Raw genomic sequence first — 9,032 nt, 5'->3', positions numbered from 1 at the left:
AACATTACTGCACGAGGTACTGACGGGATCTCTGTGCAGCTCTTGCTGTAGTCACTGTGAGGAGCATTACTGCACGAGGCACTGAAGGGATCTCTGTGCAGCTCTTGCTGTAGTCACTGTGAGGAGCATTACTGCACGAGGTACTGACGGGATCTCTGTGCAGCTCTTGCTGTAGTCATTGTGAGGAGCATTACTGCACGAGGTACTGAAGGGATCTCTGTGCAGCTCTTGCTGTATTCACTGTGAGGAGCATTACTGCACGATGTACTGACAGGATCTCTGTGCAGACCTTGCTGTAGTCACTGTGAGGAGCATTACTGCACGAAGTACTGACGGGATCTCTGTGCAGCTCTTGCTGTAGTCACTGTGAGGAGCATTACTGCACGAGGTGCTGACGGGATCTCTGTGCAGCTCTTGCTGTAGTCACTGTGAGGAGCATTACTGCACGAGGTGCTGACGGGATCTCTGTGCAGCTCTTGCTGTAGTCACTGTGAGGAGCATTACTGCATGAGGTATTGACGGGATCTCTGTGCAGCTCTTGCTGTAGTCACTGTGAGGAGCATTACTGCATGAGCTACTGACGGGATCTCTGTGCAGCTCTTGCTGTAGTCACTGTGAGGAGCATTACTGCACGAGGTACTGACGGGATCACTGTGCAGCTCCTGCTGTAGTCACTGAGAGGAGCATTACTGCATGAGGTATTGACGGGATCTCTGTGCAGCTCTTGCTGTAGTCACTGTGAGGAGCATTACTGCATGAGATACTGACAGGATCTCTGTGCAGCTCTTGCTGTTGTCACTGTGAGGAGCATTACTGTATGAGGCAATGACGGGATCTCTGTGCAGCTCTTGCTGTAGTCACTGTGAGGAGCATTACTGCACAAGCTACTGACGGGATCTCTGTGCAGCTCTTGCTGTAGTCACTGTGAGGAGCATTACTGCACGAGGTACTGACGGGATCTCTGTGCAGCTCTTGCTGTAGTCACTGTGAGGAGCATTACTGCACGAGGTACTGACGCGATCTCTGTGCAGCTCTTGCTGTAGTCACTGTGAGGAGCATTACTGTATGAGGTACTGACGGGATCTCTGTGCAGCTCTTGCTGTAGTCACTGTGAGGAGCATTAATGCACGAGGTACTGACGGGATCTCTGTGCAGCTCCTGCTGTAGTCACTGTGAGGTGCATTACTGCATGAGGTACTGACGGGATCTCTGTGCAGCTCATGCTGTAGTCACTGTGAGGAGCATTACTGCACGAGGTACTGACGGGATCTCTGTGCAGCTCTTGCTATAGTCACTGTGAGGAGCATTACTGCACGAGGTACTGACGCGATCTCTGTGCAGCTCTTGCTGTAGTCACTGTGAGGAGCATTACTGCACGAGGTACTGACGGGATCTCTGTGCAGCTCTTGCTGTAGTCACTGTGAGGAGCATTACTGTATGAGGTACTGACGGGATCTCTGTGCAGCTCTTGCTGTAGTCACTGTGAGGAGCATTAATGCACGAGGTACTGACGGGATCTCTGTGCAGCTCTTGCTGTAGTCACTGTGAGGTGCATTACTGCATGAGGTACTGACGGGATCTCTGTGCAGCTCTTGCTGTAGTCACTGTGAGGAGCATTACTGCATGAGGTACTGACGGGATCTCTGTGCAGCTCCTGCTGTAGTCACTGTGAGGTGCATTACTGCATGAGGTACTGACGGGATCTCTGTGCAGCTCTTGCTGTAGTCACTGTGAGGAGCATTACTGCACGAGGCACTGAAGGGATCTCTGTGCAGCTCTTGCTGTAGTCACTGTGAGGAGCATTACTGCACGAGGTACTGACGGGATCTCTGTGCAGCTCTTGCTGTAGTCACTGTGAGGAGCATTACTGCACGAGGTACTGAAGGGATCTCTGTGCAGCTCTTGCTGTAGTCACTGTGAGGAGCATTACTGCACGATGTACTGACAGGATCTCTGTGCAGACCTTGCTGTAGTCACTGTGAGGAGCATTACTGCACGAGGTACTGACGGGATCTCTGTGCAGCTCTTGCTGTAGTCACTGTGAGGAGCATTACTGCACGAGGTGCTGACGGGATCTCTGTGCAGCTCTTGCTGTAGTCACTGTGAGGAGCATTATTGCACGAGGTGCTGACGGGATCTCTGTGCAGCTCTTGCTGTAGTCACTGTGAGGAGCATTACTGCATGAGGTATTGACGGGATCTCTGTGCAGCTCTTGCTGTAGTCACTGTGAGGAGCATTACTGCACGAGGTACTGACGCGATCTCTGTGCAGCTCTTGCTGTAGTCACTGTGAGGAGCATTACTGCACGAGGTACTGATGGGATCTCTGTGCAGCTCTTGCTGTTGTCACCGTGAGGAGCATTACTGAATGAGGTACTGACGGGATTTCTGTGCAGCTCTTGCTGTAGTCACTGTGAGGAGCATTACTGCACAAGGTACTGACGGGATCTGTGTGCAGCTCTTGCTGTAGTCACTGTGAGGAGCATTACTGCACGAGGTACTGACGGGATCTCTGCACATTACTGCAAGAGGTACTGATGGGATCTCTGTGCAGCTCTTGCTGTAGTCACTGTGAGGAGCAATTACTGCATGAGGTACTGACGGGATCTCTGTGCAGCTCTCGCTGTAGTCACTGTGAGGAGCATTGCTGCACGAGGTACTGATGGGATCTCTGTACAGCTCTTGCTGTAGTCACTGTGAGGAGCATTACTGCACGAGGTACTGTTGGGATCTCTGTGCAGCTCTTGCTGTAGTCACTGTGAGGAGCATTACTGCACGAGGTACTGACGGGATCTGTGTGCAGCTCTTGCTGTAGTCACTGTGAGGAGCATTACTGCACGAGGTACTGACGGGATCTCTGTGCAGCTCTTGCTGTAGTCACTGTGAGGAGCATTACTGCATGAGGTACTAACGGGATCTCTGTGCAGCTCTTGCTGTAGTCACTGCGAGGAGCAATTACTGCACGAGGTACTGACGGGATCTCTGTGCAGCTCTTGCTGTAGTCACTGTGAGGAGCATTACTGCACGAGGTACTGACGGGATCTCTGTGCAGCTCCTGCTGTAGTCACTGTGAGGAGCATTACTGCACGAGGTACTGACGGGATCTCTGTGCAGCTCTTGCTGTAGTCACAGCGAGGAGCATTTACTGCACGAGGTACTGACGGGATCTCTGTGCAGCTCTTGCTGTAGTCACTGTGAGGAGCATTACTGCACGAGGTACTGACGGGATCTATGTGCAGCTCTTGCTGTAGTCACTGTGAGGAGCATTACTGCACGAGGTACTGACGGGATCTCTGTGCAGCTCTTGCTGTAGTCACTGTGAGGAGCATTACTGCACGAGGTACTGACGGGATCTCTGTGCAGCTCTTGCTGTAGTCACTGCGAGGAGCATTACTGCACGATGTACTGACTAAATCTCTGTGCAGCTCCTGCTGTTCTCACTGCGAGGAGCAATTACTGCACGAGGTACTGACGGGATCTCTGTGCAGCTCTTGCTGTAGTCACTGTGAGGAGCATTACTGTATGAGGTACTGACGGGATCTCTGTGCAGCTCTTGCTGTAGTCACTGTGAGGAGCATTACTGCACGAGGTACTGACGGGATCTCTGTGCAGCTCTTGCTGTCGTCACTGTGAGGAGCATTACTGCTCGTGGTACTGACGGGATCTCTGTGCAGCTCTTTCTGTAGTCACTGTGAGGAGCATTACTGCACGAGGTACTGACGGGATCTCTGTGCAGCTCTTGCTGTAGTCACTGTGAGGAGAATTACTGCATGAGGTACTGACGGGATCTCTGTGCAGCTCTTGCTGTAGTCACTGTGAGGAGCATTACTGCACGAGGTACTGATGGGATCTCTGCAGCTCCTGCTGTAGTCACTGTGAGGAGCATTACTGCACAAGGTACTGATGGGATCTCTGTGCAGCTCTTGCTGTAGTCACTGTGAGGAGCTTTACTGTACGAGGTACTGACGGGATCACTGTGCAGCTCCTGCTGTAGTCACTGAGAGGAGCATTACTGCATGAGGTATTGACGGGATCTCTGTGCAGCTCTTGCTGTAGTCACTGTGAGGAGCATTACTGCATGAGATACTGACAGGATCTCTGTGCAGCTCTTGCTGTTGTCACTGTGAGGAGCATTACTGTATGAGGCAATGACGGGATCTCTGTGCAGCTCTTGCTGTAGTCACTGTGAGGAGCATTACTGCACAAGCTACTGACGGGATCTCTGTGCAGCTCTTGCTGTAGTCACTGTGAGGAGCATTACTGCACGAGGTACTGACGGGATCTCTGTGCAGCTCTTGCTGTAGTCACTGTGAGGAGCATTACTGCACGAGGTACTGACGCGATCTCTGTGCAGCTCTTGCTGTAGTCACTGTGAGGAGCATTACTGTATGAGGTACTGACGGGATCTCTGTGCAGCTCTTGCTGTAGTCACTGTGAGGAGCATTAATGCACGAGGTACTGACGGGATCTCTGTGCAGCTCCTGCTGTAGTCACTGTGAGGTGCATTACTGCATGAGGTACTGACGGGATCTCTGTGCAGCTCATGCTGTAGTCACTGTGAGGAGCATTACTGCACGAGGTACTGACGGGATCTCTGTGCAGCTCTTGCTATAGTCACTGTGAGGAGCATTACTGCACGAGGTACTGACGCGATCTCTGTGCAGCTCTTGCTGTAGTCACTGTGAGGAGCATTACTGCACGAGGTACTGACGGGATCTCTGTGCAGCTCTTGCTGTAGTCACTGTCAGGAGCATTACTGTATGAGGTACTGACGGGATCTCTGTGCAGCTCTTGCTGTAGTCACTGTGAGGAGCATTAATGCACGAGGTACTGACGGGATCTCTGTGCAGCTCTTGCTGTAGTCACTGTGAGGTGCATTACTGCATGAGGTACTGACGGGATCTCTGTGCAGCTCTTGCTGTAGTCACTGTGAGGAGCATTACTGCATGAGGTACTGACGGGATCTCTGTGCAGCTCCTGCTGTAGTCACTGTGAGGTGCATTACTGCATGAGGTACTGACGGGATCTCTGTGCAGCTCTTGCTGTAGTCACTGTGAGGAGCATTACTGCACGAGGCACTGAAGGGATCTCTGTGCAGCTCTTGCTGTAGTCACTGTGAGGAGCATTACTGCACGAGGTACTGACGGGATCTCTGTGCAGCTCTTGCTGTAGTCACTGTGAGGAGCATTACTGCACGAGGTACTGAAGGGATCTCTGTGCAGCTCTTGCTGTAGTCACTGTGAGGAGCATTACTGCACGATGTACTGACAGGATCTCTGTGCAGACCTTGCTGTAGTCACTGTGAGGAGCATTACTGCACGAGGTACTGACGGGATCTCTGTGCAGCTCTTGCTGTAGTCACTGTGAGGAGCATTACTGCACGAGGTGCTGACGGGATCTCTGTGCAGCTCTTGCTGTAGTCACTGTGAGGAGCATTATTGCACGAGGTGCTGACGGGATCTCTGTGCAGCTCTTGCTGTAGTCACTGTGAGGAGCATTACTGCATGAGGTATTGACGGGATCTCTGTGCAGCTCTTGCTGTAGTCACTGTGAGGAGCATTACTGCACGAGGTACTGACGCGATCTCTGTGCAGCTCTTGCTGTAGTCACTGTGAGGAGCATTACTGCACGAGGTACTGATGGGATCTCTGTGCAGCTCTTGCTGTTGTCACCGTGAGGAGCATTACTGAATGAGGTACTGACGGGATTTCTGTGCAGCTCTTGCTGTAGTCACTGTGAGGAGCATTACTGCACAAGGTACTGACGGGATCTGTGTGCAGCTCTTGCTGTAGTCACTGTGAGGAGCATTACTGCACGAGGTACTGACGGGATCTCTGCACATTACTGCAAGAGGTACTGATGGGATCTCTGTGCAGCTCTTGCTGTAGTCACTGTGAGGAGCAATTACTGCATGAGGTACTGACGGGATCTCTGTGCAGCTCTCGCTGTAGTCACTGTGAGGAGCATTGCTGCACGAGGTACTGATGGGATCTCTGTACAGCTCTTGCTGTAGTCACTGTGAGGAGCATTACTGCACGAGGTACTGTTGGGATCTCTGTGCAGCTCTTGCTGTAGTCACTGTGAGGAGCATTACTGCACGAGGTACTGACGGGATCTGTGTGCAGCTCTTGCTGTAGTCACTGTGAGGAGCATTACTGCACGAGGTACTGACGGGATCTCTGTGCAGCTCTTGCTGTAGTCACTGTGAGGAGCATTACTGCATGAGGTACTAACGGGATCTCTGTGCAGCTCTTGCTGTAGTCACTGCGAGGAGCAATTACTGCACGAGGTACTGACGGGATCTCTGTGCAGCTCTTGCTGTAGTCACTGTGAGGAGCATTACTGCACGAGGTACTGACGGGATCTCTGTGCAGCTCCTGCTGTAGTCACTGTGAGGAGCATTACTGCACGAGGTACTGACGGGATCTCTGTGCAGCTCTTGCTGTAGTCACAGCGAGGAGCATTTACTGCACGAGGTACTGACGGGATCTCTGTGCAGCTCTTGCTGTAGTCACTGTGAGGAGCATTACTGCACGAGGTACTGACGGGATCTATGTGCAGCTCTTGCTGTAGTCACTGTGAGGAGCATTACTGCACGAGGTACTGACGGGATCTCTGTGCAGCTCTTGCTGTAGTCACTGTGAGGAGCATTACTGCACGAGGTACTGACGGGATCTCTGTGCAGCTCTTGCTGTAGTCACTGCGAGGAGCATTACTGCACGATGTACTGACTAAATCTCTGTGCAGCTCCTGCTGTTCTCACTGCGAGGAGCAATTACTGCACGAGGTACTGACGGGATCTCTGTGCAGCTCTTGCTGTAGTCACTGTGAGGAGCATTACTGTATGAGGTACTGACGGGATCTCTGTGCAGCTCTTGCTGTAGTCACTGTGAGGAGCATTACTGCACGAGGTACTGACGGGATCTCTGTGCAGCTCTTGCTGTCGTCACTGTGAGGAGCATTACTGCTCGTGGTACTGACGGGATCTCTGTGCAGCTCTTTCTGTAGTCACTGTGAGGAGCATTACTGCACGAGGTACTGACGGGATCTCTGTGCAGCTCTTGCTGTAGTCACTGTGAGGAGAATTACTGCATGAGGTACTGACGGGATCTCTGTGCAGCTCTTGCTGTAGTCACTGTGAGGAGCATTACTGCACGAGGTACTGATGGGATCTCTGCAGCTCCTGCTGTAGTCACTGTGAGGAGCATTACTGCACAAGGTACTGATGGGATCTCTGTGCAGCTCTTGCTGTAGTCACTGTGAGGAGCTTTACTGTACGAGGTACTGATGGGATCTGTGCAGCTCTTGCTGTAGTCACTGTGAGGACCATTACTGCACGAGGTACTGACGGGATCTCTGTGCAGCTCTTGCTGTAGTCACTGTGAGGAGCATTACAGCACGAGGTACTGACGGGATCTCTGTGCAGCTCTTGCTGTAGTCACTGTGAGGAGCATTACTGCACGAGGTACTGACGGGATCTCTGTGCAGCTCTTGCTGTAGTCACTGTGAGGAGCATTACTGCACGAGGTACTAACGGGATCTCTGTGCAGCTCTTGCTGTAGTCACTGTGAGGAGCATTACTGCACGAGGTACTGACGGGATCTCTGTGCAGCTCTTGCTGTAGTCACTGTGAGGAGCATTACTGCACAAGGTACTGACGGGATCTGTGTGCAGCTCTTGCTGTAGTCACTGTGAGGAGCATTACTGCACGAGGTACTGACGGGATCTCTGCACATTACTGCAAGAGGTACTGATGGGATCTCTGTGCAGCTCTTGCTGTAGTCACTGTGAGGAGCAATTACTGCATGAGGTACTGACGGGATCTCTGTGCAGCTCTCGCTGTAGTCACTGTGAGGAGCATTACTGCACGAGGTACTGATGGGATCTCTGTGCAGCTCTTGCTGTAGTCACTGTGAAGAGCATTACTGCACGAGGTACTGTTGGGATCTCTGTGCAGCTCTTGCTGTAGTCACTGTGAGGAGCATTACTGCATTAGGTACTGACGGGATCTGTGTGCAGCTCTTGCTGTAGTCACTGTGAGGAGCTTTACTGCACGAGGTACTGACGGGATCTCTGTGCAGCTCTTGCTGTAGTCACTGTGAGGAGCATTACTGCATGAGGTACAGACGGGATCTCTGTGCAGCTCTTGCTGTAGTCACTGTGAGGAGCATTACTGCACGAGGTACTGATGGGATCTCTGTGCAGCTCCTGCTGTAGTCACTGTGAGGAGCATTACTGACGGGATCTCTGTGCAGCTCTTGCTGTAGTCACTGTGAGGAGCATTACTGCATGAGGTACTGACGGGATCTCTGTGCAGCTCTTGCTGTAGTCACTGTGAGGAGCATTACTGCACGAGGTACTGACGGGATCTCTGTGCAGCTCTTGATGTAGTCACTGTGAGGAGCATTACTGCATGAGGTACTGACGGGATCTCTATGCAGCTCTTGCTGTAGTCACTGTGAGGAGCATTACTGCATGAGGTACTGACGGGATCTCTGTGCAGCTCCTGCTGTAGTCACTGTGAGGAGCATTACTGTATGAGGCAATGACGGGATCTCTGTGCAGCTCCTGCTGAAGTCACTGTGAGGAGCATTACTGCACGAGCTACTGACGGGATCTCTGTGCAGCTCTTGCTGTAGTCACTGTGAGGAGCATTACTGCACGAGGTACTGACGGGATCTCTGTGCAGCTCTTGCTGTAGTCACTGTGAGGAGCATTACTGCACAAGGTACTGAAGGAATCTCTGTGCAGCTCTTGCTGTAGTCACTGTGAGGAGCATTACTGCAGGAGGTACTGAAGGAATCTCTGTGCAGCTCTTGCTGTAGTCACTGTGAGGAGCATTACTGCACGAGGTACTGACGGGATCTCTGTGCAGCTCTTGCTGTAGTCACTGTGAGGAGCATTACTGTATGAGGTACTGACGGGATCTCTGTGCAGCTCTTGCTGTAGTCACTGTGAGGAGCATTACTGCACGAGGTACTGATGGGATCTGTGTGCAGCTCTTGCTGTAGTCACTGTGAGGAGCATTACTGC

This window comes from Taudactylus pleione, unplaced genomic scaffold (assembly GCF_031769625.1).
Source record: "Taudactylus pleione unplaced genomic scaffold, aTauple2 ptg000257l, whole genome shotgun sequence".
Classification (NCBI taxonomy): Eukaryota; Metazoa; Chordata; class Amphibia; order Anura; family Myobatrachidae; genus Taudactylus; species Taudactylus pleione.
Note: the sequence above shows the minus strand (reverse complement) of the source record.